Raw genomic sequence first — 26236 nt, 5'->3', positions numbered from 1 at the left:
ATAGTGAGTTAACTGAGAGTGGTACTCGCTCTCCTTCCAATCATCACCAGAGTTGTTAACTTGTGCTCTCTCCAATCAACACTAGAGATCTAACTCGCTCTTCCTTCAATCAAGACTAAAGACCCAACTCGTTCTGACTTAACTCAATTTTCCAACCAATCCTGTAGTCAAACTAATGAAGAATTCCACTTAACTGAAGCTCCAACACTACACATGAATTTGTGAAGGGTTGCAATACATCAAAAGATATCAAAGGAGGGAAAATACATACTTTAATTCTACAAAAGTAGGAGGACAATATATTAGGGAAAACATCAATTCTACTAGGTTTAAGGAACATTACATGCATAGAGAGAGAGCTTGGAATGTAATATTATGGTATAACTTAATGTTTCATTTCCTCATACGAGTTTGGCTTGCATTTGAACTTCATTTTAGGGCATGTGTAAAAAAACGCATTAGGGAGAAGGTGCTATTAGAGATTATCCTTACTCTACTTTAAAAAGTGAAGATCAAGGTTTGATCCTTGAAAGGAACCAATGTATTTGCAACCTATATGGCTGAAAATGTCATCTTCGCATGGAAATTTCCTAGAAACCTAGATAACTGGTGCATTTCACTTAGGTGTACTAAATTGTCATGATATAATGCATCTATGGAGAGGCTACCATATATAGAACACAACATGGATTTGGTTGAAATAAGCATGGTTGCTAGCAAATAAGATGAGATCAATGTCTAACAAAGGACCATAAATAGGTCAATGGGACTACTAGGTACAATAATGTCAAAAAACTAAATATAAGCAAAACTAGTCTATGTTATTTGGATGAAATAAGCATGGTTGCTAGCAAATAAGATGAGATCAATGTCTAACAAAGGACCATAAATAGGTCAATGGGACTACTAGGTACAATAATGTCAAAAAACTAAATATAAGCAAAACTAGTCTATGTTATAAAAGCCCTAAAGTCTACAAACAGTTCTAGTATAATGGAAGAAGTTGAAGGCATCTTTGATCCCTCAAGTGCATAAGATTTCAATATAAAAAGTGGGTAAAGGTGGCATGGGAGCTACAAAAGAACAAAAAAGCTACAATAGCAACAACATGAAAATGGTCAATAGGGGTTAACTCAGGTGCTTGAGAGGAGCGTTAGCCTCCCTACCTAAGCTCAATTCCAACAAACGACCATGTTGAGCCCTTAACGAGTATATTGTTGTAACGAATTGAATCCTTGTTTTTGACCTAGCCTTTTGCCCTATAGAATATAGGGTTTACCCAAGGTACCATCCTTAAAATGAGAGGAAATGTCTGGCCTTTCTTTGTATTATTTAATGAGGACCCTTGAAACGATAAAGATATTGAAGACCATCGTGAAAATACTAGTCTACAGGTTGAGCATCGTTGTGAAGATGCATTCATTTGTTAATTTCCTTGGACAAAAAAATCAAGGAACAAGTTGATAAGAGTCCTAAATGTAAAGGAGTGTGGATTAATCTTGGTCTAAATATGGACAATTCTGCATCCCTAGGTGATGTTGCCACACAATTTTCGTGATACTAAGAATATCACTAATTGAGAGGTGTGTGAGGGTGATGTTGATAATAATTTATATCATCGATGGGAGCACCAAAAATTTGGAAGAAGATTTCATTTATCGGGAGAATTTGTTTATTGCCCCAAGAACAATGCATACAACTCGATGTTGGATAAAATATGTGACAACCTAATATTTTGAAGTGCAACTAGCAACATAACCAATATGAAAAAACTCCTTGGCCAAATTATGGTAGCCCAGATAATAATGAAGAGGATGATCATCCTTTTCAAATGGTAGCCTAGGTCAATTTGCAGGTTGCTGAATTTGTGCACATTAAAAGCCAAAACCTTAAGATTATTGAAAATGTTGAGCAGGCAACCTATAACATGGGAAAAGAATGTTGATAAAAATGATGAAGTAAAATTGGAACAAATTTCTGAGGTTGAAAGGAAAATTTCCAACCACAATGGTGGTCCACAAAGTAAGAAAATCCCTCAAAATTGCGATGAGCACAAAACTAGGGTACATGATGAGCTCAAAACCATTAAGAAATGTGTTACACGCCTGAAGCTTTGCAAAGGATCTAATGACAACAACCTTGATGGCATCATTGAAAAAGTTTTGTTGCAGGAATATGGTGGTAAGTAATGAGGATTATAACTTCATTCTTGTTGAAATTGAAAAGGTTGAAAACGATCCCTTTCCCAAGTGGATGGAGAACAATATAATGAGATTCATTTGACAAAGCAAGTGCATGGGGCGGAGTTTGGGCATTTATTGTGTTCCAATACAAAACTATAAATCTAATGAGAAATATTCTAAGAACATTAAGAACTCATGAGAAATCTTAACCTTAGACAAAGAAATTTTATGAGAACTTAGAATGATGCTAAAAATATCATGATATACTACCCATAAATTGTAAATCACATATTAAAAGAAAAATATTAGTTACAAATTATATGCAAGAGTAAGTACATTCTATGCAAAAATAATAGATCTTACACCCTACATCCGTGAACATAAAATTGCCTTTGAAATGAGGCTTGCAAGAGTTTTGCACCAAAAGAGGACTCACTCTACCATCTATGATGACTCACACTCTAGCATCTGCCTCTTGCACAAAGATGTTCAATAGTGCTCATCCATGTTCATTTCCTACATTACCTTTCAATTTTAAAAAGCACAGGATATAAAATTTTAAAACACATGATATAATAATGTAACAACTCGAACTGGTGTTGTTTATCGAGCCACTCACACTGATGATCTAGGACTATTTGAACTATACATGATGGATTTGTTGCTTGATTGGGATCTACCCAACTACCCAAATTCTTCTAGCTTTACACATTGGGACCTCACTCGGTTTCAGGTCCATGGGCATCAACGTAGGCACAGCTAGAGACTAATCAAGATCAAGTAAGAGGTCGCCATATATTTGGATGAGGTGCTTCTACACCTTCCAAAAGCGTTCATCATTCCTCAATAGGTTCAAGTTTCTGACTAAACGAATGATGGGATGGTGGGACTAATAGATTTATCCTCCTAGCCACACCGAGTTCAAAGCTCGACATCCAGACAATCTGATTCTGCTTCATTTCCCTATAGTTGACTACTACTACTATTCTCTGAACTACTGTTACAAGGTGCTTATAAATCAAAATGAGGGCCACAATCACAAACTCAAACAACAAACGACTCCTATTCTGATGGTTCTTTAAGAATCGCACCATCCGATGGCATATCAAAAACACATATGATATTGTAGCAAAATAGGTGTCAAATTGAAGCAAAGATACCTCCTCCTTTGGCTTCCCTTACCCACTCTGCATCTCCTCCTTCAGCTTCCCCTCGCTCCACTGCACATAAGAAATCTTCATTTGCTGACTTTTTAGGGTTGAACACAATTTCTCCATCCATTGAACCTAACAAACACAAAACTAAAGATCTTGTAAGAAATATAAAAGAGATAACAAAAATCACTTAAAAAACATAAAACATCTTATGACATAATATTAAAACATATTAAAAAGAGTGAAAAAACAGAAAACCTTAAATGGGTATAGAGGGAGGAGATTACTGGTATTTGAAATGAGTAAGATCCATGGGTTTTGCACCAAAAGAGGATTCACCTTCTTTGTCCCTATTAGACAAAAATTGAACAATGCCACCGTGACAAAGGAAAATTGGGTGATTGAGGTAGTTTGGACTCCATTTTTTTAACACTACAGTTGTTTCTGCACTTCCTCTTCTTGTAGAAAATCCATGAAATTCTAATCTGTTGATTAGAACAATCTGAAAAACAATTTCTTTTCTTACCAACACAGAATTTCTCTACTTGATTTGTAGCGATTAGGAACAAAAATAAAAGCACAATCACACAATTTTTACAGGGAACATAACTGGGAAAACCCTCTGCTTGATTATTGAGAATTTCTTAGAGAAAATTGAGCATTAAATCTCTTATAATATGATTGTTTCAATCTGAAAATAAGAATTAATTGGAGAAAACTGAGCATTAGATATCTTACAATACAATTGTTTCAATTTGAAAACAACCTTGTTTTCCCTGCTAAATCTAAGCTTGAAACCTATGAAAGAATTATGATCTATGCTTCCTTACCCAGGGAATTTGTCCTTCTCCAATTCCAACAAGCCTTTCCTAGGCTTTTTCACCTTGTCTCACAAGCTCCACGCACAACCTTGTGCTTCCTATTGCTTGGTCTAACAAGCTTTCAATTCCCAATTTAACTCACACTAGAAAATCAAGAACTTGACTTTCAATTTCAACACATCAGTTAATTGCCTCATGCACTCCTAATTTTTAGGGAAACTCCTAAATTTTAGGAACTAAACCATGCACAAAAAGGAACTCAACTTTGACTCCTTGAATTAAGGCACAAATCACGGAATCACTTTTCTCACTAATTTTGATACTCCCTCTTAGCAAGGAAGTTGTTCCTAGAAGAGCCTTGTCCACCTGGATCTATCACCAACACTACCAAGTTCTCCGCTGATGTAACTGCTCCTTCTGAACTAGAAGACTTCATTGGTTTCTTCTGTGGAACCTGCTTTGAATACCTGTTCTTTCCCACCATACTCTATGAGCTCTACTCCTCCTCCTCATCATCATGTTGGTCAGCCCAACTACCAACTAGCTTAACCCGAAACTGAGAAATTGGTTGAGGCTACATCTTAAGAGCTCTATCCTGCTCTCGCTCAACCATCACTTCTCTACTTTGTGCACTATCTACCTTGTTGCTAAAGGTTGCTCCTGTCTCTACCTATAACTTGTAGAGATTCTTCACCCTCACACCTATGTGCTTCTTACATCCAGAAGCTAAGTGTTGGAGATAAGCTTTACCTTTCTTGAAGATGATAACATATTCCTTGCCCTCAAGGGTGGATACCGAAATAAGATTCTATCTCGATCCTGGAACATAAAGAACATCTCTGAGATGAAGGGAATTACCTAACTCCCTTTGAAAGCTGACAATACCAACTCCTCTAGCTACATACTGACGATCATCTCCAAGCTCAATCTGAACCTGCATGTCCTTCTCCTTCAGGTGGCTAAAGCTCTTCCTGTTCCCGGTCATGTGGAAGAAATCTCTTGAATCAATACACCACATACTGCTATCTGTTGAGATTGCCATGCAATCTATCAACGAGAAATCCTACTCTGACTAGGCAAAAAATTCATCTACTTCCGTTGATGCAGCAACATGATCCTTCCCAATCCCCTTCTTCTTACTAGGACACTTAGGAGCATAGTGTCCAAACTCATGGAAATGGAAGCACTTGATCTTACTTAGATCCTTCTTCTTGCCCTTCTCATTGGACCCAACCTCTCCTTAGCCCTTCTTGCCCGTAGCCTTGCTACCGTTGCCTGCCAGGGGACAATTCTCCTCGTCCTCTATCATAACTGATCTCCCTTCCATGGTTCCTCTTTGGATCTCTTCCTGCATGCAATCAATCCAAAACCTTTCCCTATTTTGAAAGTTCTCTCTCCCTCTAACAGCATCCTAGAACCCTTTCCACGACTTGTAAGGCAAAACTCACAAGATCATGATCAAATACAACCACGCCCACCCCACCTAGCTCATCTCAAATATGGGACAATGGGCTCATCTGGATACTCAACTTCTCCTTAAGAGCAAGCTTCTTGGTATCACTAATACTCTCATACAACTTCAGAATTGTATTGTACATCTCATATGTTGCCTTATTCTCATGGATGTGAGGCATTATATGATCTTTGACCCCTTCTAGAATGATCCTCTTTGCCTTGATATCATTCTTATTATGTTGGGCCAATTGTTGGGGGCCTTGAGGTGGTGTTATCACCTGCTTGATGTACTCTCCCACCCCATTATCTTCCAGCACTATCGTGATCATCCCTTTCCAAGCTATGAAGTTCGACGCTCCCTCTAGACAACAATCTGCTCTCAACCCTTGGTAAGCCATACCACTTCCCTTGAGAGCTCTCTAAAAACTTGCCCACTAACAATCTTGTAGTCCTTCACAAGAACTGTACTTAGGGCCTCTAAAATTGCCTCTCCTAGCTTATCAAACGTCCTTCTCTGATTTTCACTTAGGCTTCCTTTTGACACCTATTAGCAACCCTTCTCACTGCTCTTAAGATGTTAAACAAACTGTAACCTGAGCAATATCCAGTTAGCAACAAAATCAACTTGAACACATCATTCAACATACCTCTAGCTTCTCTACTCCTTCTCGGCCTGTGCAATATTTTTTGTGGCTTTTAGCCTTGGTTAGGGTTGCCTGTAGCAACTACCACAATGCTCCAACTAGGCTTCAACCTGCTAAGAATGCCTTGTTGTCTCCCTTCCAAGACTCCTCCCTTCCTATGCAATTACCATCCCTACATGCACTGTTGTTGCAACACTTTTCTAAGCACATACCAACCCTCAACTAGGGCTCGATCCCTCTTGTAAAAACACAGAACCTTGGATGCCTTGATCACAGAGAATAGGATCAAAACTTATGAACAAAACCAACCCAAAATTGCTTCTCCAACTCACAGCCTGCACTCCCAATCAAACTTGGCCCTAAACCAATCACAAGAAGACACAAAATAGTCCTTCTAATCTTCGGCTAGGGCTCCTTCTGATCTGTGGCCTATTTCAGATGATGTTTTATATGAAATGGCACTTGGATATGTTATTTTATTCTACTCTAAGCTCTAATACCATGTAGGAAATCCATGAAATTCTAATTTTATGATAAGAACAATCTGAAAAACAATTTCTTTTCTTACAAACACAGAATTTCTCTCCTCGATTTGCAGCGGAATTAGGAACAAAAATAAAGCACAAACATGTTGGCATTATGACACAGGTGTTGTCCTTGATGACAACTCACTCAGATGGCAGATCACTGTTTAGGCTCTCAGAATGAAAGAAAAAGAGATATACATAGGTTTCCTTTGACTAAGTCGCGTATACAAGCAGGATTGGCGATCAAAAGTCACGTATGCGTATGCACGCACTTTCATGCACGAAAAAGCGCTTATTTGTGGGAAAACTTATTTTTGGTCCATGGTATTTGGACCTATGGTTTTGGACCATAGTATCTCGTCTGAAGTGTTGAACCCAGGTATTTGGTCCAAGGTATTGATTCTTTATGGTTTTGGACCATGGTATTGTGTAAGGCCTAAGACTATAAAAGGGGAAGGAGATCATTAGGCATGGACATTGACTTAAGCATTGAATATCTGATGAAGAGCTAAATCTGAAATACTGGTCATTGGGTTATGGTGCATAGCTGGATCTGAATCAAGGAGGAACCTGAGCGCAAGAAGAAGGATAAGTACTATTGATGGGTCAAGATCTTAAGGCTTGAATAGTAGTATCTTTGTGTGATTTTGATCTGTTATTTTTGGCGCATGACTTGATCTATAAATCTGATAATCTGGGTATAACTGATGTCTGAATAAGTGAAAAGGATAAATTATCTTTTATAGATCTGAGCGAAGCAAAGGCCCGTATACACGCTGGTTCTGTAATTCAAAATTGCATATACGCAGGTTTGCCTTAATTCAGAAGCGTATGCAAGCAGGTTGTACACATTAAAGTAGCATACGTCTCTTGATATATGTTTTAGCTACTTCTGTTTATTGCTACAGTGGTCTGGGTCCAGAATTGGTGTCTGGTTACTGGTACTGTTTTCTAGGTACAACATTCAGAGAAGTGACTATTTGATTCAGTTTTGTTTGGTGCAAAGGAGATTGGTTGATGCATATATACTTGATGGTTGATTGATGTTATTCATGGATCCAAATTTATGAAACGTGATCCCTGAAAGAAAAGAGAAGGTTGTAGCCTTCTGTAGGCCAGCACCTACATACTAGTACCTCAGCTAGTACAAGAGCTAAGGGGGTTGTAGCTCCCTTCCAGGAGAAGCTGGAGAACGAGAGAAGGTTGTAGCCTTCTGCAGGTAGCAGCCTGCGTACTGGTATAAGACTGCACCAGTACAGAATCATTGTAAAAAGAAGTTTCTAATTAAAATAAGATAGAGACGAATTGCAGCAAGTGGTTTTCACCCACATTGGGTTTCCACCTTATATCTTTGTGTCCATGTGTGTGATGATCTGTTCTGTTTTACTGCTCCTGTTTACTGTTCTTATGATTAATGAAGTCCTAATGCACTGATTAAAGATCAACAATTAATGAATCTTAAGCTTTCTGATATACTCTGGTTTCTTTAGACATAGTAGCGTATATACGCAGTTTCCCATCGCTGAAGTAGTGTATACAAATCTGATTGTGAAATGAAAAATAATTGATTTAATAATACTGATCCACCGCCCCCCTCTCAGTATTATTTCCAACAATTGGTATCAGAGCGGGTCCGTAAGAAGAGGCTTGATCGCTTGAAGGAAGATCTATCATCATGAGCAACTACGAAAAGGAGACATCTATCAAGCCACCAATCTTTGATGGAAGCAACTTCGTCTATTGGAAGATAAGAATCACAACCTATCTTCAATCTCTTGGTACAGAAGTTTGGGATATCATGGAAACAAGATACACATTTCCATCAGCAACTCCTACAGATATGGCTGGTAAGAAGCAGTATGAAACAAATGCAAAGGTTGTCAATACTCTATTAGGGAGTTTATCTCAATCAGAATTCATCAAGGTTATGCAGCTCAAAACCGCAAAAGAAATATGGGACAAGATCGTTCTGAGCTATGAAGGAGATGATCAGGTAAAACGTGCAAAACTACAAACTCTCAGAATCCAATATGAAAATCTCAGAATGCACAATGATGAAAGTGTGGCTAATTATTTCTTACGTATAGATGAGATTGTTAATTGTATGAAAAACTTGGGTGAAGAGATAAAAGAAGCTACTTTGGTTGAAAAGGTTCTAAGATCTTTGTCTTCTAAGTTTGAATCAAAAGTTTCAGCCATAGAAGAAAAGCAGAATCTTCAAAGCATTACCATGTCACAACTACACAAAATCCTAACTGCTTTCGAAATGAGAAAAGGGGGACCATCAGACATGAGAGAATTTGCATTCAAAGCCTCAGGAAAAGGAGAATACAATGAGTCAGGACATATGTCAGAAGGAGAGGAAGAATCAAACTTTGTCAAGAACCTTCAACGGGGTTCTGGAAGATTCAGAGGTAAGCTACCTTTTAAATGCTTTTCTTGTGGAAGAGTCGGTCACTATGCAGCCAAGTGTCCTCATAAAGATAAGCTTGACAAAGGTAAGGAACCAATTAGATCGAACAAAAAACATAATGTAAGTAAGAAGAGCTATTATACACATGAATACAGTGATGGATTTTCAAATAGTGAAGAAGATGAACAAGGTAATGATTATAGACTTTTGATGGCTTTTGAAGATGATGATTCTTGGATGCTACAGATGAAGAAGGTCTTTATGAAGAAATCTCTAAACTTAAAATTTGTTTAGAAGAAAAGGATATGATTATAGATACTCTGACATTCCAACTTGGTGAAAGGGAAAAACACAATGAAAAGTTAGAATGTGAAATTGTGGGACTTAGAAAAGATATTGAGAAAACAAAAGCTCTTAATCTTAGATTTGCTAAAGGATCTGAAACTTTAGATGAGATTATCAAAGTGCAGTGTTATCCTCTAATTAAGACAGGTCTTGGCTATACTAAAGAAGAATCCCAAGCACAGAAGCCATCTACCTCCAAAAGTTATCTTGAAGCAGCAAGGAGAAGTGAACAGGTTGACAATCGACAGTAAAGGCACAATGCAGATCACCAGGTACATCAGGGACAATTTACTTCAAGAATGAATAGAGATCACCAAGTAAATCAAGGGCAATCTACTTCAAGGATGAACGGAAGCTACAACCAACCGCAGGTAAATCATTCTCAATTTACCTCAAGAATGAATGGCTATGGAAATTACAATCACCTGGACGGAAGGCTTGATAATCGCAAGAATTTCTTCAATGGCCAATGTTTCTCTTGTCATAACTTTGGACACAAAGCAGCTCAATGTGTTGTGTACAAGACCATCATGACCAGAGAAGCACGAAATCAAAGGAGTGTGACTGGAATCATGAAAAGAACCTACAATAACTTTTCTGCTCTTGAAAATGAAATAGAATGTTCTATTTGTAACAACTTCGGTCATCAAGATTCTGAATGCAGGAGTAGGTTTCGGCAAAGAACTCAAAAGGAGCAAGCTTCATTGAGTCCCAAAACATGGAAGAAGAAAGAACCGCAACCAGAAAGATGTGGTATAGAAGGAAAATCAATGGTACATCGACAATGGATGCTTGAAACATATGACAAGTGATAAAGAAAAACTTTAATCATATAGTGCCTTAGAAAAGGAAAAGAAGGTCTCATTTGGAAATGACACCCCTGCATTCATAAAAGGTAAAGGTTCTGTTCTTTTGAAAGAAAAGGTAAAAGCTGGAAATGTTATGTATGTTGATGGCTTAAAGCATAATCTATTGAGTGTCAGTCAAATGCGTGATCAAGGAAATGAGGTAATATTTCGATCAAATTGATGTATTGTTCGTGAGCTTGATACAGGAGAAACAGTGATCAAAGGCATAAGAACACCAAATAATTTATACATACTCAAGGGAGGACAACAGCAATGCTATCTACGCAAGAATGATGAACACTGGCTGTGGCACAGAAGATTGGGACATCTAATCTTCTCTCAGATAAGGAAAGCATGCAAATATCAGGCGGTTCATGATCTCCCTAACATCAGAATTCCTGATAATACAATATGCAAATCATGTCAGTTTGGTAAGCAAACCAGAACTAATTTCCCTGAGAAGGAAGGATCAGCTAGGAGGCCACTTGAACTTGTCCATACTGATGTATGTGGTCCAACTAGGAAGAGGTCACCTCTAGGAGAAGAATACTTCATATTGTTCATTGACTACTTTTCAAGGATGTGTTGGATAGGACTTCTGAAGCATAAAAAAAAAGCTTTCGAAAAGTTCAAAGCATTCAAATCCTTGGTTGAAAATGAATCAGATCGCAGAATCAAATTCCTCAGGTCTGATAGAGGAGGGGAATTTACCTCGAATGAATTTTTCGATTTTTGTGAAGAACATGGAATAAGAAGGGAATTCTCTACTGCAAGGACTCCTCAGCAAAATGGAGTAGTGGAAAGGATGAACAGAACAGTTCAACAAATGGCTCGTGCTATGCTTGATGAGTCTGGAACTCCTGCAACCTTCTGGGGTGAAGCTGCATTTGCTGCGGTTACTATTCTCAACAAGACAAACGTCCGGGTGAACAACACTCAAACTCCTCATGAAATTTGGTATGGTAAGACTCCCACGGTTAAATACTTCAAAAATTTTGGAAGCAAATGTTACATCAAAAGGACTGATGAAAACCTTGGCAAGTTTGAACCTAGAGCAGATGAAGGCATTCTCCTTGGTTACTCTCCCCACAGCAAAGGATATAAGTGTTACAATAAAAGACTTGGAAAAATTGTTGAAAGTATTGATGTAGTGATTAATGAAGAAGGAAACATTCCTAGGCAGGTAAAATCTGAAGATTTCGAAGATGATGAGGACTATCCTTCAACATCAAATCAAACTTATGATGAAGAAGAAACCCATGAGGCACCAGAAGAACAGATAAGGATAGAAGAAAAGACTCCGTCCAGGTACGTTCAGAAGAATCATCCAGAAACTCAAATTTTGGGGCAAAAAAAAGTGGGTGTACAAACAAGAAGAACTATTTCAGAAGCTTCAAGCTATCTAGCATTACTCTCCTCCACTGAACCACAAAATGTAAGAGAAGCATGCAAAGATGAATGTTGGGTCAAGGCCATGAATGAAGAACTTGAGCAGATTGAAAAGAATAACACTTGGGAGTTGGTTCCTAGACCAACCGATAAGAATGTCATAGGTACAAACTGGATATTCAAAAACAAGCTGAATGAAAATGGAGATGTTATTAGAAACAAGGCTAGACTTGTTTGTAAAGGGTATGCTCAACAAGAAGGCATAGACTTTGAAGAAACTTTTGCACCGGTTGCTAGACTTGAAGCCATAAGAATGTTCCTTTCTCTTTCTAGCTTTCAGAAGTTCAAAGCTTTTCAAATGGATGTGAAATCTGCCTTTTTAAATGGAGACTTGGAAGAAGAAGTTTATCTTGAGCAACCAAATGGATTCATCCTTAGAAATGATCCAAAACTTGTATGCAGACTTAAGAAGGCACTCTATGGTCTTAAATAGCCTCCAAGGGCTTGGTATTATCGTCTAGACAAATACCTCCATCAACAATGTTTTTCAAAAGGATCAACAGATAGCAATCTATATGTAAAAATTGATAATGATAAATGGGTAATACTTCTTGTGTATGTTGATGATATCATCTTTGGTAGCAATGAAGAAGCTATGAGTCAAAATTTTGCTTTGGTGATGCAGAAAGAGTTTGAAATGTCCTTGCTTGGTGAGCTGACATATTTTCTTGGTTTACAAGTCCAACAAAATAAAGACGGTATCTTTTTGTCACAAACCAAGTACCTCAAGGAGATCTTGAAGAAATATGGCATGGAAAATTCAAAACCAGTATGTACCCCTATGGTAACAGGATGCAGCCTCAGCGTCAATGATGATTCAGCAGCAGTACATCAACCAACCTATAGATCCATGATTGTTAGTCTGCTCTATCTGACAGGTACCGGACCAGACATCATGCATGCAGTGGGAATAATTGGAAGATTCCAGGCAAATCCGAAAGAAGCACACCTTCAGGTGGTTAAAAGAATTTTCAAATATCTTCAAGGGAAACAAAACTATGGCTTATGGTATCCTAGAGATACAGATCTCACACTTCATGCATATACAGATGTAGATTGGGCAGGAAGCGTGGACGACAGAAAAATCACTAGTGGTGGTGCATTCTTTATGGGTTCCAGATTAGTCTCTTGGTTCAGCAAGAAGCAAAGTTCAATTGCTTTATCTACAACTGAAGCGGAATATGTGGCTGCTGCATCTTGCTGCACACAACTCCTTTGGATGATGCAAATTTTGCAAGATTTTAAAATCACTTGTACTCCACCTATCTCTATTTTATGTGATAATACAAGTGCAATCAACATTTCAAAAAATCTAGTCATGCATTCAAAGACCAAGCACATACCTATCAAATATCATTTTCTCCGAGAACAAGTGCTTGAACAAAAGGTCAAATTGGAGTATGTTCCCTCCAAGGAACAGGTTGCTGATATACTCACCAAACCACTGCCCAAGGAGACATTTGAATACCTCAGATAGAAGCTGGGAGTAGTTGATGCATCATCTTGCTGTTGAAACTTGTCCGTTTCAAAGAAAAGTGGTTGTACGTGAGTTTAATGAGGAGAATCCGCGTACATTCACCGGTTTATGTGGATACAATCACGTATATGTTGGTTTGAAGACAAACAGTGGGTGAGGCTCAGGATGAAAGGAGTCTGATATGGGTCTGACAGAAACCATCTGGCATAGGTTCAGGGGGAGCATATATATTCTTCTAATAATGCATTGTTGGCATTATCCTAGAAGATCTTGGTTCAAGATCACAATATTTTTTGGTTTCAGGGGGAACGGGTGCAAAAGGAGAACATGGTTGCTGGTCTGAATGATGATTGACAGATGCTGCTGATGATAGTTGTTGATAACTATCATAGTCTGGTTGTAGATATTTCGTCTCTATGTCATGTATTTCTTTTCTTATCAAGGTCATGTAATGGCCTACTTGGTTTCCCCACTATGCCTGGGATGGATAATGTAATGTTCTTGTTTTATCTTGTGTAAACTTTTGGTGTAGCCCTACTTGGTTGGGTGAATGAGTCAATCCCCACTTGGTTGGGAGATGGATGTATGTATGAGTCTTTGGTGGTAGGAAGGTCATTTATGATGTATAAAGTTATGTATCTTCTTGTAGAACATCTTCTTGCAGACCTTGCCTACAGTCAGGGGGAGCATGGACAACACAGCAGAGCAGAGATTTCAGCATGAACTCAGGGGGAGCATAACCCTTTTCCCTTGATGTCAAAGGGGGAGAATGAATTTGAGTGACTTGGGGTTGCCATCAAGTCCAAAGGGGGAGATTGTTGGCATTATGACACAGGTTTGGCACTATGACACAGGTGTTGTCCTTGATGGCAACTCACTCAGATGGCAGATCACTGTTCAGGCTCTCAGAATGAAAGAAAAAGAGATATACGCAAGTTTCCTTTGACTAAGTCGTGTATACACGCGGGATTGGTGATCAAAAGTCGCGTATGCGTATGCACACACTTTCATGCACAAAAAAGCGTGTACGTGTGGGAAAACTTATTTTTGGTCTGTGGTATTTAGTCCTTGGTATTTGGACCTATGGTTTTGGACCACAGTATCTCGTCTAAAGTGTTGAACCCAGGTATTTGGTCCAAGGTATTGATTCTTTATGGTTTTGGACAACGGTATTGTGTAAGGCCTAAGACTATAAAAGGGGAAGGAGATCATTAGGCATGGACATTGACTTAAGCATTGAATATCTAATGAAGAGCTAAATCTGAAATACTAGTCATTGGGTTATGGTGCATAGCTGGATCTAAATCAAGGAGGAACCTGAGTGCAAGAAGGATAAGTACTATTGATGGGTCAAGATCTTAAGGCTTGAATAGTAGTATCTTTGTGTGATTTTGATCTGTTATTTTTGGAGCATGACTTGAGCTATAAATATGATAATCTAGGTATAACTGATGTCTGAATAAGTGAAAAGGATAAATTATCTTTTATAGATCTGTACGCAGGTTTAGCGAAGCAAAGGTGCGTATACACGCTGGTTCTGTAATTCAAAATTGTGTATACGCAGGTTTGCCTTAATTCAGGAGCGTATGCACGCAGGTTGTACACATTGAAGTAGCGTACATCTCTTGATATATGTTTTAGCTACTTCTGTTTATTGCTGCAATGGTCTAGGTTCAGAATTGGTGTCTGGTTACTGGTACTGTTTTCTGGGTACAACATTCAGAGAAGTGACTATTTGATTCAGTTTTGTTTGGTGCAAAGGAGATTGGTTGATGCAGATATACTTGATGGTTGATTGATGTTATTCATGGATCCAAATTTATGAAATGTGATCCCTGAAAGAAAAGAGAAGGTTGTAGCCTTCTATAGGTCAGCACCTACGTACTAGTACCTCAGCTAGTACAAGAGCTAAGGGGGTTGTAGCTCCCTTCCAGGAGAAGCTGGAGAACGAGAGAAGGTTGTAGCCTTCTGCACGTAGTAGCCTGCGTACCAGTATAAGAATACACCAGTACAAAATCATTGTAAAAACAAGTTTCTAATTAAAAGAAGATAGAGATGAATTGCAGCAGGTGGTTTTCACCCACATTAGGTTTCCACCTTATATCTTTGTGTCCATGTGTGTGATGATTTGTTCTGTTTTATTGCTCCTGCTTACTGTTCTTATGATTAATGAAGTCCTGATGCACTGATTAAAGATCAACAATTAATGAATCTTAAGCTTTCTGATATACACTAGTTTCTTTAGACACAGTAGTGTATATACGCAGTTTCCCATAGCTGAAGTAGCGTATACAAATCTGATTGTGAAATGAAAAATAATTGATTTAATAATACTGATTCACCCCCCCCCCCTTCTAGTATTATTTCCAACAAAACACATAATTGAACAGCACAATTTTCACAGGGAACCCAACTGGGAAAACCCTCTGCTTGATTATTGAGAATTTATTAAAGAAAATTGAGCATTAGACCTCTTACAATACAATTTTTTCAATCTGAAAACAACCTTGTTTTCCCTACTTAATCTAAGCTTGAAACCTATGCAAAAACTTTGATCTTTGCTTCCTTACTCAAGGAATTTGTCCTTCTCCAATTCCAAAAATCCTTTCCTAGGCTTGTTCACCTTCTCTCACAAGCTCCACACGCAACCTTGTGCTTCCTATTGTTTGGTCTCACCAACTCATGCTCACCAAAATAATGATTAAACTTTTGCCTTCGTTCCTTCTTTTAAAGGCAATACGAATCGTTAAAATTAGTGAATTTCTAATTAAGGAATTGAACTGCAATTTTTCTAGTTAACAAAAGTCAACCAAACTAGTTAACTGGATCCTCCTAAATTTAGGAGGCTAACTCCACTTAAGCTTTCAGTTCCCAAGTTAACTCACACTAGAAATCAAGAACTTGACTTTCAATTTCAACACATCAGTTAATTGCGCCATGCACTCCTAATATTTAGGAACTCGACCATGCACAAAAAGGAACTCGACTTTGACTCCATGAATTATGGCACAAATCAAGGTATCACTTTTCTCGCTAATTTCAAAACTTCTTTTATATCCTCCAGAAAAATTATGCCTTGTCTAACTTCGATAACATATCATATCTTCCTCATTGCTATCAAATTTGCTTAGAGTGTTAACAACAACCTGTTAATGGCTGGCAATGGTCGCTTGTTTCATCCATTCAAAAGCATCCATGTAATCGATGCACAGTTATTTCAGATCCCTTATCACCTCTGAAGCCATAGTGCCAATCAATGACACTCTTCCCATGTAACTTTGAAAGTGTGTAGTTAGTGACCGCAAAACCCACCACGTCTTAACTCTGTGAGACCAGTCATATGCCTTTTTATGTTGTCATTCATTTTCATTCAATGTAGATAAGATAAGATAAGATAAGATAATTTTATTAATGTCCAACAAATGACAATTATAGATCAACGGGACTGTCAGATACAATGATTACATCATGCCAAGCCAGTGGACCAAACGGTCCCCTTTAACATTTCTTTTAAAAAGCAAAAATACATCTATAATCTAAGTAAATGTAAATATAGAAGCTAGAAGCTCTTGGCTTCGAAACAAAGCACTACGATGAAGCAGAGAAGGAGAATAAGAAGAAGGGGGGAAGGAGTCTCCTGCCCAGTTCCTACTCCTAACATCTAAGGTCGAGAGAAGAAAACTGAGAGAAGCTTGTCAAAGTCTACTGTCCTGTGGGCATACTGGGCTATCGCTGCTATCGCCTGGAGGTTCTACGGCGCCTCCCAGGGGTGGATCCAATCCTAGAGCGCTGGTGCAGTCTGATGAGTCGACCCCCCGGGACCGCACTGATCTGGTCTCAGTGTCTGTGGGTTGGTCAATGGTTCTTTTGGTGACCCGCGTTGATGGTAGTGCCCTAAAGAAGTCTGTGATCTTCTGCGTGGTGTCTGATCTGGTGGGGGGCTGAAGAAAACGGGCCTGAAATCTAAAGGCCTCCTGGAGATAAAGTGCAAGGCATCTTTGATCAACATATCTAAGGAAGCTGGTGAAAGTCTGAGAAGACCTGAAGAGACAATGGAAACGACCTCGAATCTCATAGTAAGCAGGGCATCCGAAGATGAAGTGCGTCTTTGTCTCTATCTCCTGTAAGTGATAGAGCTGGCAAATCCTATCTGCCCTATCGATGTGGTGATCTGTTTCCACCCGGAGTTTGTGAGACCCAACTCTAAGCTGCTCGAGGGGGATTCTAAGGGCATGCATCCAATTCTGGAATGTGTACTGGGGTCTGATGATGAGCCCATCCCTGATCTCCAGGCAATGCTTCACGTAGAAGGCCATTTTTGGACACAACCCATTGGGAGGATTGGTCCATGTAGTCTGAATGTATCGTTTGTAGATATACTCCTTAATGATTTTATTCAGCTCTTGTTGATTGGGAAGGAGGTGGCTTGGAGCATTCAGCGAGTACTATAAAGGAGGGAGATGGTCAATCTAGATTCCTGAGGCCTCCAGAATCTCTGTCACACCGGTGTACCAACATTTGGATCGACCTGTCTGCATACGGGCAATGTTCTCCGAGGAGCAATATGCTAAATATGGGTATCTGTCACGACCATTCCTCATGTTTGGCAGGCCTTAGAGCATGTGCAGGAGCAACACTACCCTGAATATCACCTCTAGGTGGAAAGGTTGAGCGCCAAAATCTACTAGAATGATGTGCTGAGGAACTTTCTGCTTGCACCTAATGAAACGACGCAAAAGGAGGCTCTGGACCCGCTTCGCTGAAGCCCAATCTAACTCTAGGAGAGAGGGACTCCAAATTTCTGAGCCGTAAAGCACTGTGGGGTGAATGAAAGTGTCCATGATGCTCATTTTGGACGAGATGTCCTTGAAATGGTACCGGAAACACTGCCTCTCCAGAAGGGCTAGGGAGCCATACCCTTTGTTGATCCGAGGCTGGAGGGCTGGCCGCAGGCTGAAGCGAGGCCCTGAAAACTGAACTCCCAAATATGTATAGGTGCTGACAATCTCGATCTCTTCTCCTTTAAATGGGAAATGGAAATCCGAGTTTTTCTTGATTCCATTGAAGATAATCACTTTGGTTTTACTCAAGTTCACAGTTAGATGCTTCCGGTCACAAAAAGCTACGAGAACATCCAACAGTCTCTAAAGGCCTTCTTGGGAGGAGGCAATAAGGGAAATATCATCTACAAAGAGGAGGATGGAAATCAGGACCTGGTGAAGAAGACACCCATCTGTATCCTGGATATGCTCCCAGAGGAAGGACTCAAGCTCATCGATCTAGATCTCAAATAAAGTAGGAGAAAGAGGGCACCCTTGCTTGACTCCAATGGTGCTTCGGATGAAATCTGACATTCCACCAACTCTGTGGAGATGACCAAGGACAACCTCATAGAGGCACATGATAGCTGTCAGGAGAGTCGAGGAAATTCCAATCTCTCTTAGCCTCTGGAAAAGATATTCCCTTAGGACTGAGTCACAGGCCTTCAGGAAGTCTACAAAGCAGCAGTACACTTTAGAGGATTGATGCCTAGCCTCCTCGATCACCACACGAAGAGTAAAGATGTGGTCAATCGTCTGGTGGTCTGGGCAGAATCCTGCTTGGCCCTTGGCCTTGAGTTTTCTTTGCTCAAGAAAATGGGAGAGTGTCCTATGGAGTGTTGTAGCATATAGCTTGGATAATGTGTGCCCAACCATGATTGTCCTGTAGTTTTTGGGGTCGGAAGTAGGCCTTGACTTGTGGATTGGGTAGATAATGTGGTGTGACCAACCATCCAGAAATCCATCTCGAACCACCTGGTTGAAAAGGTCCACCAGATATCCTACTAGGGGGGGAAGTCCATGCTTGAAGAATTCTGCCTGGAAGCCTTCTTCGTCTGCTGCCTTGCTGCTTTTCATTGTCCATATTGCCTCTCGATATCTTTGTCAGAGAAAAGGTGGCAGGAGGTGGGGGGGGGGGGGGGGGCAAGAGTAACCTGAATCAGAGGCTGCCCAGGAATGTCATACAGCTGGGAGGTGTGAGAGAACATTGAGGCAGGATCAAGGTCGATTGGGGTAGGTGAGCGCCAGGAAAGGATGGTCGGCCAGAAATCTTTTGGGGAGCAAATGAGGAGAGTAGAAAGAACCTATCTGCTATGGGAAATGAAAAGGCGCTTCTTGTGACAAAGGAGGTGATGGTAGGCTGAACAGAGGTCTAGGTATGTTGGTAAGGAGTTTTGGAATGTGTGTCGGAGGTCCTGATGCATAGACTTGCATTCCTGGTCATACCATTTATTCATAGGGCAATTTCCCAGTTTATGGAAGGTGGTGGCGGTACGGGTAGAATGGGGGAAGGATTGGAGCACAGCTTCCCAGATTGTATATGAGAGGCACTGGTATTTTACCTTGGCGGAGCTAAGAGAGGCGAACTGGGACTCTGATGGGAGTGTCTGTCTGAGGATAGAGGAGAAGAGGTCAGGGTCAACCTACTCAAATCAAAAGGTGATCTTAGGAGGGTTGCGGGGAAGAGTAGGAGATGGATTCCGGAGATCAAACTGTAGAGAGAGTGAGAGAAGTGCATGATCTGCGAGAGGTATGGGGTGATCGAGAAATTTTGATGTAAGGGAGGAGATCTGGGTTTGCAATAGCGTAGTCAACCACACTTGCCCAGCCTCCAAATGGTCTGCAGGTAAAGAAGTGCGAGGATGGGAAACATGGTAGGCCATTCAAAATTACCAGCTCATGAGATTCTCCTAGCTGTAGCAGATATCTCCCATAGGCTGTGGTGGGTCCCAAGTGATCCTCGGAGGTCCGATGCATGCCGATCGTGGTCGGGTCAATCCCTCGAGTGCAAAATATATCCTTTGTCCGGTCGTGCATAGGAGTCTGGAGGTCTTTGGTCTGGGCATTGAAGTCCCCCATGAGAATGATGTCCCCTACTGCCGAAAACCTGGTGATGTCAAAGTACAAGTCTGTAAAAGGGTCTCCGTCCGAGCTATTATGAATAGCGTAGGAAGGCGAGATAGGTGGGAAGTAACAGAATGTGACATAAATTTCTCTCGGAGGTAATGTTCTGGCTCTAATTTGAATCCACATGAATCTGGCTTTCCATCGGTCGCGACCACTGATACTCTGCTCCTAAGGCTATCACGGACGAGGCAAGCAACACCCCCTAATCCCCTGACACCTCCTGAACTCCGTGTCTCCTGTCTGCAAACTGCGGTCCACTGGTATCCTGTAATGTCGAGGAGAGGCTGGACTGGGCTCGCATGAGTCTCGGTAACCAGGAGGATGTCTGCTGAGCTAAGGGCTTCATAAAGTAGGCCTGTTGAAGACCAGACGAAGCCATTGCCATTCCAGCAGTGAACCGAGAGAATCGTGCCCCGCCTCCTCTCTGCTCGAGCCCGTCATTTGGAGCTACCTGAACAGGATGCCCATCTAGGGGGGAAGGTGTCCTGAAAAACTACCCGAAGGTTTCTAATCACTGCCCATTTCCCTACCTGTCTGGCTGCTGAACCTGTTCCCTGGCCTGTTTCAATTCAGCTACTTGAGCTCGGAAGAGAGAATAGCTTCCGCTTGGCTCGGAGTACCTGGAGTCTATTCGAGGAGTCATAGAACCTGAGAAACAGGGTAGAGTCCTTCCCCATCTAGGCTTTGTCCAAGGTTATGTCTGGTATGTTGAGAGTGTCGCATAGAAACCTGTTCCCTAGCTCCATTGGGTCTGCTGAGGGGGGAGGTGTAGGGAGTCCTCTTACCTTAAGATTTAATTCTCTTGCTCATCGGGTTCTTTCCTCCACGATCTTTGCCTGCAATACTTCCTCCACCGCTATGAGCAGAGGGGCCTTGTTCTTTCCTTTGACCACCTGTTCCCATTTGTTGATATGCGACTTCGTTTCCTGTTTAAAGGACATTTGTTGGGATCTAATTTCCTCCTGTTTGCTTTTAAGATCTCTGATCTCTGCCTGTAAAATCTCATCGGAATTCTTCCCCGCACTTCGTTCTCGGTATTCCTGCAGTGTTTTTCTGATAGATGCGTTGTCTCCCTCTACCAATAAAACTCTGTTTGACAAAGTGTCGATGTCGGCTCGCAGCCTGTGATTGTCCTCCTTTAGGTGTTCCATTTTGCTCATAATTTGTCTAATTTGGGATGTCCAGAAAACAAAATCTGTTTCTAATGCAATATCGGTGGGGCTGTATACATTCTCACCTTTATTGTGGCACTGTTATAAGTACTTTAGCGGACCTCTGTTGTTGAAATCTTTGGACAGTGGCATTTCGGCTTCCCGGGGGTCCATGTCATCTCCTGCTTCAACTTGTGGAAGGGCGATGAATTGGGAATATTTACTGTCGGGAATTAATGATTTCCTGCTATTCGAAAGAGTCGAAATTCTATCTGCTGATAGAGACGTGGGTGCATGTCTCACACCTCTTGCCAAAGACAAGGCTTGATTTCTCACAATGCCGTTTCCACCATCCAAAGACTTGGTGGTCCGCGGTCTAGTCTCCGCCAGTGTAGAGGCCGTTTTATTTCTTCCACCGATAGACGAACTCGGATATTGCAGCGACGCCCAAGAGGAAGGAACAGACGGTTTCACCGCTGCTTTGTGGCGTACGACATTTTTGGTGGGTCTGGGGGACGATCGCGTAGATGGGATGAACGGTGGGAGATCCGACGATAGACGAAGATTTTAAAGAAGAAGATGAAGAAAATTTCGAAGCCGACGGAACTGATGATTTCTTCTGCTTTGCGGAACTTGAACTGGTGATAGGCCTTGTAGACACGCTTGAAAGAGAAGCTCGACGGGTTTCAGTAACTGAAGGACTCGACTTTGCAAGAGTTGATGGCGTCGACAAAAGTCGCTGCCACGGAGTGGCAGGAGAGCTAATGCTCACCCATCGCTCTGCAATTCCAAAGGGCGTCCCAATGCTGTTACGTCTATTGTGAGAATTGGCAGCAACTAAATCGTGCTTCTCTTTGTCGCCATTCTCTGTTGTTGGCTCTTGTGCGTACAAAAAACGAGAACCGTTTTCTTCCTCCATTTTTTGGGACAGTATGGGTGCCGGAAAACCTTCAGGTATGCCACACAGAATAGGTATAAATCCGAGGTGCGGACTTCAAAGGATGGCTCAAACCAAAGAAGCTCGCGAGCCTTGTCTCTGCGGTAATGCGGCTTCGAGGTTACGGATGGATCCAAATCTTTATGTATACCGCTGCAACGTTCAAAACCTTGAAATGACCGGGAAAGATTGACGGGAAGGGAAAGTTCTGCAACGTGAACCTGCTCACCCAAGCACAATCCACCTGTGAATGTAGACTTGTATCATTGGAGATGGGAAAAATCCTCGTACAACAACAAGAATCACAAGATCCACCAAAGAAAAATCGTGAAAATCAATGAAGCTCCGGCGCTTAAAAAGAGACCAAATCTAAACAAAATTGAGCGAAATTCAGATCTACTGGGATAAAAGTTTACACCAAAGAAGCTCACGAGCCTTGTCTCTGTGGCATCGAGGTTATGTATGGATCCAAATCTTTATGTATACCGCTGCAATGTTCAAAACCTCGAAATGACCGAAAAAGATTGACAGGTTGGGAAAGTCCCGCAACGTGAACCTCATTTGGTTGGGTCACGTCGTTAATTGCCGGTTAAGACAAAAAATGCTGGCAGCGGCTATGGATAGTGCGGAAAACCAAGAATAATTGCAGCGGAAATATACATATCTGCGGGTTGGGTGCAGAGACATCGGCGGAAATGGAATACGCAACAACAGATTGGGTGAAGAGTTCTCTGAGCAGCGTGTTGGGTGCAAAGACATCAGAGAAAAAATGAAATGGAATTGTTATTTATACTTGTTCTCCATATGTCATGCATGAGGATGTCCAATCACCATTGGAATAGCCCAACTAACTTGGAGAAAAAAATATTTGTGTGTGTGATCTTTGTATGTCAAAGTGGTGCCCCCCTATTTGCACTTATCATCATTAACCCCAATTGTCTTGTTGAAGATGAGGATATTTCCTATGCCAACTATTCCCTATTTTACCACATAGTGCATGCATCTTACCTATTTGATGTAGTGCACATAACAATGAAAATATTGTCTAACAGAGCAATGGGAATTCTTATTATTCATCCAATTAATATGCATTTTACATGCTTACTTTAAAATCTACTATGCACCAACAAAGTGGTGTGTGTCACCGGGGGTAGATTCATTCATTCATTGACAACGAGGTATGAGTTGAGACATGTTCTGAGCTAGGTAGATAGTCATATTCATTGTGAGGGATAAGAGGTTCGCCAATAGCTTGGAACAAGGAGAGTTCATAAATAGTTCATAGCTTGAAAATGGGAGGCACAAAAGTTTGTAGTTTGGAACATACATGGGAGAGTTTGTAGTTTAAGCAATGGGTTGTGTTAAGAATGACATAGGGAAAGGAGAAAAAGAATTATTATACAACACACCCTGCACACTTATTGTTGAAGAATCTAGGGCACATGTAGTTAATGAGATTCTTCTTGACTTGATAACTATTTGTGAGGCATTTTTAATTTTCTTATTAGCACAATCTTCTTTTTGACATTATCAAAGTGTGTGTTTCTTATTTCATCAAATAGCTACCAAAAACAAAGAGACAAGAACACAAGATGTAGGCATTCTGCCAGGGCCAAAACCTCTCCCTCTTGGAGAGGAAAACCCACACAAAATTCTTCTCATAGAGATACCAATCGACAAACACCAAGACCATGACCCTTGACTGACTTAGCCACTCCAAGACCAAGACATCAATCCTCTTCTTCATATTGCTAAGATCATCATCATCACTGCACCTTTTCTGAGATCATCACTGTGTCTGCACCACCCTGATCTTCACTGTTTCACCATAGCTGTTTGTTCGATGAGATTATATCCTTGAGACAAAGTCACCATTGAGATCATAACTATGCTTAAGGTTATAATTGTAGAGAGTAGCATTGAGACCCTTATCTTTAGACTTATGCCGTGAATGTAACCATTACAATAGCACTCATATGAAATCACAGTAATGCTATCCGAAGTCTGATCCTTATGCGAAGAGACACGGTCCTGTACCCATCCAAGTTTCAGCGCCTTGAACTTGACCGAGATTTCAGAGTGGAATGCGAAGGTATCACTATACCTTATCATCGAGATCTTTCTCTCAACTATCCCCTCCGTGAGTATAATTCTTCAAAATATGCGAAGTTGCAGACCCTATTCTTATCTGAGTTATTTCAGAGAAAAATGCGAGATTTTGTTCCTCTCATTTGCGGTGACCCTAGGTGGGTATATATAGTGGTCGTGCCTCCATAATGAGCCGACATAACCAAGTGATCTGTTATGTCTCTTTTTCTAGCTGACATGACTTCAATTAAAATTATTTTGCTAGTGGACGTGACAGAGCTTTTCATCGTTTTGCTTGCTTGTCTTCAAGAGGATTATGTTGGTCTTGGAGGGTTGTTCTAAACACTAGGTAGCTTCATATACATTACAAATATGCTCAAGAAGAGCTCTATAACATGATTTTTACTCTTTGACTTTCCTAGACCTATGGAATGAACAAGAAACTCATTCATCTAATTTACAAAAATAATATTTATTTTCTTTACAAGTACAAAGATCAAAATTACATGTATAAATATTGAACCTAGTTACATTTTCTTCAACACTCCCTCTAAACTAGGGAGGTATTTACAATGGTACTTAGTCATTCTCAATCTGAAATTTCTCATAAGAAGAATCAGATTGGTAATCCCATCTATATAGCATCATATCAAACACCATTGTCACAGTACAAGGCCTTGACTAACAACTCCATCTCTCCACAAGACCATGAGCTACAATGCAAGTGAGACCAATGATTTATAGACACCTTCATCATTGTCTCTCAAGGTACATACCCAGCCAGGTGTTCACTAAGTATGACCTTCTAGGACTATTTATCTTGGGTTCTCAACCCTCAAAGAATATCAGTCCTCTTGCCTACTCTTACCTTGGATGCCCTACACATCCTCAAAGAGTATCAAATGCCAGATGATTACCCAACCCTCCATTCTTTCTTCTCAGATGAAGACAAGAATGTTGTGTCTATCATGTGTCTTCATTTCCATTCGTGGCCTTCATTTAGACTTATGGTTGTTAGTCCTGGTCTAGTGCCTGACACATGAAATTGAAAAATGCCACTGTCACTCCTTTGTAATCTGGGGTGATCTAATTCAATCTCCCTCTTGATCAAGGACCTATTAGAGTTTCCTCTTAGCTAGGGACTCTTCAATACATCAACAAATTCTTCTTCGTGAGTCCTTCAGATGCTTGATCAACTTCTCTTCTTGATGTCATGAAAGTTAGTTGAGCTTCTTTCTTGTAGGGCAACAATCATTGATCACTTTCCTCCTTAATTCGTCATGTCATTCCTTTATTCATGGAAAGTGGCCTTCTTCATATCTGGAACCTTCGTCATATGACTACTTCTTTCTCATCATGCTTCTTCCATTCATCACATGAATGATAGTTGTACTTGTAAGTAGCCCTGCATGAACTTATCCAAATATTATTCAAGAAATCAAGTATATCATTAAATCAAATCATACCTTACTAGCTAGATCTTCATCACGACATCTTTCTGTAGGTATCAGCATCCTGCACACATACTGACATATTTCCCAAAGATATCCATTGTCAAGTGTCTTCATCTTTTTTAGACTTTCGTGAGAGTCTTCATATCTTTCTGGGAGATTTCCTATTCCAATATTCTTGGTTATTTTTTAGATGTTGATTGCCTTTATCATGGTTGCATATCTCACGATCTCTTCCTTCCTCACACATTCCATTCCCAACAACTTTTAATCAGAGTTTCTTTATTGTAGTCAATCACCTCATACTTCATATCAAGACATATTATGTTGATTTCATCTAGTGTGA

The 26236-nt window shown here is 40.4% G+C and overlaps 1 long non-coding RNA gene across 1 annotated transcript in view; it reads right to left on the bottom strand.

Annotated features, from left to right (window-relative positions):
• Positions 1-3342: 3342 nt before the first annotated feature.
• LOC149216983 (uncharacterized) overlaps positions 3343-26236 on the bottom strand; it is a 49577-nt gene continuing 26683 nt past the window's right edge. The window contains exon 3 of the long non-coding RNA XR_016250612.1: positions 3343-3469. This is a non-coding gene — a long non-coding RNA (uncharacterized LOC149216983). The remainder of the gene's footprint in view (positions 3470-26236) is intronic.

This window comes from Pinus tabuliformis, chromosome 1_1 (genome assembly GCF_031772625.1).
Source record: "Pinus tabuliformis cultivar Carrire ecotype Pingquan chromosome 1_1, CPIR1, whole genome shotgun sequence".
Taxonomy (NCBI): domain Eukaryota; kingdom Viridiplantae; phylum Streptophyta; class Pinopsida; order Pinales; family Pinaceae; genus Pinus; species Pinus tabuliformis.
This window is presented reverse-complemented; position numbering and strand designations above follow the sequence as displayed.